Genomic DNA, 7676 nt, shown 5'->3' on the forward strand with positions numbered 1-7676 from the left:
AACGAGGGGGCAGAAGAGTTGGCATCGTGGCTGGAGAGGGGGGAAGCTGCTCCTGCCCTACGTCGTTCCCGCCGCGGTTCCCGGTCACTTGGCGCCGGGGGTGCGTTGGGGTGGACGGAGTGGCGTGAGCGCGGCCGGCAGCGCCCGGCGCTGGCCGAGCGGGACGTGGGGTTTGCTAACTCGGAGCCCGCCTCGTCACGGCGCGGTCACTCCGACCCCGCGCTTTGCGTGCGGTGTTGAACTGGAAAGGCTCTCGGTGCTCGCTGAGGACCGGAATCAAAAGTGACCGTCCCTCAGAGTTACCAGGCACCGCATTTATTAAATTAAATTTAAAATCCCACAAACTTTGCCGCTCGTTGTTCCAGGCGAAGTGGGAGACTTGCCCGCTCGCCGCCGCGCCCCGCGCCCTTCCCTCCCGCGGACGCCGGCGAGCCCCGGCGGGGGCACTGCCGGCGGGCACCGGGCGGGGCAGGGGGGAATGTGGGAGCCGCTACCGCGGGGGCGGAGCCGCCGTAACTCCGGCAACTCGGCGGGGTCCCCCGCGGCGGCTCCCGGCCGCGGGCCGTCCCCCGCCCCGGACCCTCTCGCCCGCCCGCGGCGGCGGGTCCGGGCCCTGGCCGGGGCCCGGGGCGGTGGCGGGGCCCGTGCGGGGCGGTGGCGGGGCGGCGGGCAGCCAATGGGGCGCGGCCGAGTTCGCGAGGTGAAAGTTCACCGCCGGGGCAGGCCCGCCGCCGCCGCGGCTGCCGCGGGGGCGCGGCGCTGCCGATGGGTGGTCGTAAAATATATTTGCTACTCGCCACTCTTTTGTCTCGGCCCTCCTGTCCGTCCCCCATCCTCCCGGCCCGTCACTGCACGGGTTATCGGGGAACTGCTTGCTTCCGCGGCCCTTTGCGAGCGCAACGGTTGCGGGTGACAGGCACCGCACACGCCGCGGAGCCGCGGCACAAAGTTTACGCAGGCAGCCGCCCTCCGCGGCTCCGCGCCCCGCGGGCCGCCGAGGCGCGGAGGGAAACTGCGCGGGGCCCGCCGCCCCGCTCCCCGCCGGCCTGCAAACGAAATCGGGCCCTTTCGGCTCCGGCCGCCGACGGGCTCCGCCGGCAAGGGCGCGGGGCGCCGCGGTGGCTCAGGTTGCGCGGCCCGGAGGCGGCCCCCGTCCCCGTACGGGCGCCGGCGGGCGGGAAGGCGCGGCCCGGGGGGAGAGGCGGCTCTCCCTCAGCAGCCGTCCGCGGCGGGCCGCCAAACGCCGGTGTGGGCGGAAGGCGCCGTGCCGCGCACTTGTCAGGGCCAGAACCCGCCGCACCGAACGAGCGGGGCGGCGCGGCCCCCCGCCCGGGCACCGCCAGCTTCGTTGGGAGCCGGGCGGCCGTGGCGTCCCCGGACGGAAGGACAGACGAACGGACGGGAGCGGCCGCACGCGGCGACCCCCGGCTCTGCCCCGGCCCTGCCCTGCCCCGGGGGGCCGGCGTCGGGCCGGGCGCCCTCCGCTCCCGCGAGTCCCTGCAGCGCTGCCAGCCCCGTGCCCCGCGCCGGGGCTGCGCTTTGTTTCAAGGAGATGTAAAATCCCCCCTCCATCAAACGGCCCCGCCGGCAGCCGCTCTGTCGGTGGGTCACAGCGCAGGGGCAGCAGCGCGGCGCTTGCTGCTGCAAATACGCGGTGTTGCTCGGGTCTGCGCGGCTCGCCGGTCCCACGCAAAATTAGAGCTAAACAAACAATCACTTTCTCGACTCGTTTGTTTTGTTTTTTTGTTTTGGTTTGGTTTTTTACAATGACGGTGACTGGGCTTTCTAATGAAAAAGGCTGGTGCGTTTGATTTGTTCCCGTTTATGGTTCGAGATTTCATCTGCACAATTGTATTTCTTGCTTCAAATAAACCGCTTTGAAACCGTCTTCCTTTAATTAATGTATTTTCTCCGTGTAGCTGGCAGCGTTAGGTATCTATCAGATTACCATTAGGGTTGTTTAGAAAGCGAACAAGAAAACAGACAGACTCCTCTTCTCAGTAGGTTCGTTCCCCTTCCTCCCCGCGCACAGCTCCCGAGACACTTTGGAAAGAGCGGAAAAAGCTGTTTTTAACCGAAGTCAAATCGCGGAGAAGCTCTATTACAACATCAAAGCGAATGCAGAAGTTACAAAATTGGTGGAGTTACACCACCATCTGTCGTTAAGCTTCGGGACTACAAAAGTTCAGACGTATAATAACTCTTAATGAGAGCTGGCGACTTTCTTTTTTCTCTTTCACCTAGAAATCTTGCCCCCGGGGCAGAGTGGGTTTCCCGCCGTGGGTTGAGCCTCCTGAGTGATGGGCGGCAGCTTGCCGATACCTTCACAAACTTGTCCGTCCTCTGCCACTTGCCTCGCTGCGCCCTGCGAGGCCAAAGCTTTAGGTCCAGCACCTGATGGTCCCAAGCAGTCGCTCTTCACAATGCACAGGCAGCCACACTGCACAGTACTTCTTGGCATCAGGAGGTTACATTCATAAAAAGCAGTTTAAGTTAAAAACAAAAAAAAACCAAACAAAAAAAACAACCTAGGTCTCTTATCTCTCCAATTGTAGGATTCAATTTATTCCATTTTGTGTACTTGTACCTTCTGCAATGCTGCATCTTGAAAAGGAATATCTAGAAAATATACTTTGGAATAGTATCTGTGAAGAAGCTGTGATGTCCTAATGCAACCTCTGATTACTCTTAAAATTTCAAGAGCTGTAAACAAATACTTAGCAGAAGCATAAAATGGTTTTATATTCCCCAATGTAAGCCTGGTACCTGCTTTGTGAGATTGTCCATGTGAGAGCTCTCATCAGACTTCAACTCTTTTTAAAGTCTTCAGTTAAATGGCTTGTGAATGCCCATTTGCCATAGTTACCAAAGGACTAAGAAGGAAGATCCTTTGGGATTTTCTGGGTACTGCTGTTCCCTGTGTTTCAGAGGCCAATTGCTGCTCAGAGTGGGGAACATACAGGCAGTGATCCTGCCAGAACCCTGCCGTGAAAACCATCAAGTTTATCGTTATTTTATCACAGTTTCTATTTTAAGGCAGGTGTGGTTTAGCAAGTATTGATCCAAATGGGTTGCTGTATGGAGTGCCTATGATTAAAAGTCAACTTTCAGGTTGTTTCTCTTCCACTGTGGAAATCCATGGCTTTTTTGCCTGTCTTCAGCCTGACATTTTGCAAGTGCTCACAGTCCTTATGCTGTAATTAGCACTAGGCATTTCCCAGTACTACTGTGAGGTGAAGATGGCAGTTTAACACACTCATACAAATCCTGTTTCCCAATCTGATTCCTCCTCCCAGAGAAACTTTGTTTCCTATATCCTACCAGTAGCTGTTGATACTCAGAAGGAAGTTTCCACTTCTAGCTTGTTGACATGTCAAAAGAAACAAAAGTTTCCCCTGAAGCCATACGTCAACTTTCCAGGCTGTCTCATAAAATGTTGGATTATCCTGCAGGCAATAAACACTTTCAGCATTCCTTTGTCTAATGCGTTATTTTCATGTTATTCTGAAAAAACAAAGAAGAATTAAATCTTCTACCTTCTCTATAGTCAACTAAGCCCTCATAACCACCTAAGCTCTTTGAATCAACATTAAAAGCTAAGGTTTCTGAATTGGTGAGAAAGGTGTTTAACATTCATCTAATTGAAATAAATCGTGTGACACTTTCTCTGCTTTGAGAAATAGCTAGGCCGCTACAACCAGTTACTGATTTAGGAACATTTGGTAAAAAACTTGTGTCCAAAATTTTGCTGGTCATTTCAGGGTTTGCACTGCCTACAGTTCTGCCTACAGGTCTGTGTGTCATTTCATTTTTTAAGTTATTCAATAGACATGATGCCAGCAAGCAAACTAAAAAAAAAAAATCAAGTAATTAAGAGTTGCTGGAGAAAAGAAAAACAAAGCATGGTGCTCAAAATTGTCTTGCTAGAGTTGGAATGAATGCTGCCCTGAAGAGTACTGACCGCAACGGAGCGATTACACTGTGCCAGTTTGATTTCTTTGATATAGGAAAAAAAAAACCTGTGCAAATCTTTGACTCAATTTCTGTATTGGAAAAACATGGCAGAATTTTTGACATTGTCTTTGGCATCTATATCTAAAGATGACCTGTACATCTTTCTGGATTCTTTTCCTATTTTGCGTGGCCAGGTTTGGAGAAATACGCCATACTGACATTTTGGGTCCTTGTCCCTGACCATTAGTTGCGTATATGAAAGTCTTATTTAGCCAAAGGTGAGGAAAGTTTTAAGACTGCTAAACCTTTTGGTGAGCCAAAGGGGGGTCTTCGCTGGTCAGTTTTGGGTCACCTGCCCTGTCCGCTCCTCCCTGCAGGTGCGACCCCCCTTCGGCTCTTCACTCGTAAGCAGTGAGGAATTTAGCAGTGACCTTGGTTTCTCTAAGACTAATTGGCCTGGTTTGGGCCAAACCAGGACATTCCACCCCTTATTCCATACCATTCACGTCATACTCAGATCACCACTACCTTTTCATTTTCAAATATATATACACATATCACTAGTTTATGATTCATCTCTATACAAAAAGTTCATCAAGTTCATTTAGTTCAGGATTGTGGGTTTCCATCTGGCTAGCAGTCTCTCTGGCTAGCAGTCTCTCTTTTGTCATGGTTCGTGCCCACGGGTTGCAGGTTAAAGATGTCAGACTCGAGGAGGTTACTGGACGCCACTTGATGAAGCTAGCTCCGGTCTCATCACCACTGTCTTAACCTGAAAGACACTTATGCAGCAACAACATACAGTTCAGAATTAAGTAGTCTCACCCAGAATCAGATCACCTTCAGGGACACATCGGACTTCACCATCTTGCAACATCACCCACCAAGTACATCCAGGTCCCTGAGCAAAAGCAATCCCACGAATGGGTTTACCTTTGCCCGTTGCAGGAAGAATCCAGACAGTTTTTCCCAATAGATTCCTTTCATGCACCACAGGGACTTTATCTCCTTCTACTGTATGTAGAAGGTCTGACTGAGCAGGGCCAGCTCGATTGATAGATCCCCTGGTGTTAACTAACCAGGTAGCTTGTGCCCAGTTTTTAAAGGTTCCACCCCCCATTGCTTTCAGGGTAGTTTTTAACAGCCCATTATACCGTTCAGTTTTCCCAGAGGCTGGTGCATGATAGGGGATGTGATATACCCATTCGATGCCATGCTCTTTGGCCCAGTTGTCTATGAGACTGTTTTTGAAATGAGTCCCATTGTCCGACTCAATTCTCTCTGGCGTGCTGTGTCGCCACAAGATTTGCTTTTCAAGGCCCAGAATAGTGTTCCGGGCAGTGGCATGGGGCACAGCGTATGTTTCCAACCATCCGGTGGTTGCCTCCACCATGGTAAGCACATAGCGTTTACCCTGGCGGGTTTGAGGGAGTGTGATATAGTCAATTTGCCAGGCCTCCCCATATTTATATTTCAACCACCGCCCCCCATACCACAAAGGTTTTAACCGTTTGGCTTGCTTAATTGCGGCGCATGTTTCACAATCATGGATAACCTGTGCAATAGAGTCCATAGTTAAGTCCACCCCTCGGTCACGAGCCCATCTGTATGTTGCATCTCTCCCTTGATGACCTGAAGTGTCATGAGCCCACCGAGCTAAAAATAGTTCACCTTTATGTTCCCAGTCCAAATCTATTTGGAACACTTTAGCAGCTTGATCCGCTCGTTGGTTGTTTCGATGTTCCTCAGTTGCCCGACTTTTAGGTACGTGAGCATCTACATGGCGTACCTTCACGACTAGTTTCTCTAGCCGAGCAGCAATATCTTGCCACAATTCAGCAGCCCAAATAGGTTTCCCTTTGCGCCGCCAGTTGCTTTGCTTCCACTGCTTTAACCACCCCCACAAGGCATTTGCCACCATCCATGAGTCAGTATAAAGATACAGCCTTGGCCACTTTTCTCGTTCAGCAATGTCTAAAGCCAGCTGGATGGCTTTTACCTCTGCGAATTGACTTGATTCACCTTGTCCTTCTGTGGCTTCTGTGACTCGTCGTATGGGACTCCATACAGCAGCTTTCCACTTCCGATGCTTTCCTACAAGACAGCAGGATCCATCGGTGAACAGGGCATACTGCTTCTCATCCTCTGGTAGTTCATTATATGGTGGGGCTTCTTCAGCACGTGTCACCTCCTTTTCTGGTGGCATTCCGAAGTCTTTGCCTTCTGGCCAGTCCATGATCACTTCTAAGATTCCTGGGCGATTAGGGTTTCCTATTCGAGCCCTCTGTGTAATTAATGCAATCCATTTACTCCATGTAGCATCAGTCACATGATGGGTAGTGGGAACCTTACCCTTGAACATCCAGCCTAGTACTGGTAATCGAGGTGCCAGGAGAAGTTGTGCTTCAGTACCAATTACCTCTGAAGCAGCTCTAACTCCTTCATATGCTGCCAGTATCTCTTTTTCAGTTGGGGTGTAATTGGCCTCAGAGCCCTTGTATCCTCGACTCCAGAATCCTAGGGGTCGATCTCGAGTCTCCCCTGCTACTTTCTGCCAGAGGCTCCAGGTAGGACCATTGTCCCCAGCTGAGGTGTAGAGCACATTTTTAACATCTTGTCCCGTACGGACTGGTCCAAGAGCTACTGCATTTTCCCCTCTGCCTGTGCTGGGGGGAGCAACTCTGCCTGAGGAGGATTTCCAAGCTCTCGATCTTGGTTTTGTATATATTTGATTATTTCTATTATTCTTATTATACTCTTTTTTCATTATTATAGTTTGTTAAAACTGTTTTAACTTTCCAACCCGTAAGTCTCTCTCCCTTTTCCCTTTCCCTTAGGGTGAGGGGGGAGAGGGTTAACAGAGAGCATCTGCCACCGGGTTAATAGCCAGCCTAGCTTTAAACCGTGACAGTGAGTTTCCAAAGTATAACCCGGGGAGCAGTATCACAAACATACATAAAAAAGTAGCTGCGTGAGTCCCATGAACAGCTCATAACTTCTGGTGAGTTTGGCATCTGACCTGTAAGGTGGTGCTAAAGTTTATGTACCTAAATCTAAGACTGCAATCTTCCAAATCCTTGCTTAACTCCCAAGGAGTTAAAATTGATAAGGTGCCAGTAAAATTCCTTAGGCTTTAAGATACCACTTGTGAAAATACTCAACAACTGTCACATGCTGAAAAGCTTTGATGAGTTTTCTCAGCCTAACAAATCTCCTAAAACTAGGCATCCTCTGTGCAGCTGAGCATTACATTGTAATTAGGTAAAATGCCCAATCAGTCCTTAGAGCAGCAACTGACCCAAGCCTCCCCTTTCCTCGGTAAGCATCGCACCCATGGGGCTGTGTACCCACACTTCTCTCCCTACTCCAGACAGTCTTCAACTCCTGTTACAGAATCACAGAATCACAGAATGTTAGGGATTGGAAGGGACCTCGAAAGATCATCTAGTCCAATCTCCCTGCCGGAGCAGGATTGCCTAGACCATATCACACAGGAACGCGTCCAGGCGGGTTTTGAATGTCTCCAGAGAAGGAGACTCCACAACCTCTCTGGGCAGCCTGTTCCAGTGTTCGGTCACCCTCACCGTAAAGAAGTTTTTCCTCATATTTAAGTGGAACCTCCTGTGTTCCATCTTGCACCCATTGCCCCTTGTCCTGTCAAGGGATGTCACTGAGAAGAGCCTGGCTCCATCCTCATGACACTTGCCCTTTACATATTTATA

The sequence above is a fragment of the Nyctibius grandis genome, chromosome 5 (assembly GCF_013368605.1).
Source record: "Nyctibius grandis isolate bNycGra1 chromosome 5, bNycGra1.pri, whole genome shotgun sequence".
Lineage (NCBI taxonomy): Eukaryota > Metazoa > Chordata > Aves > Nyctibiiformes > Nyctibiidae > Nyctibius > Nyctibius grandis.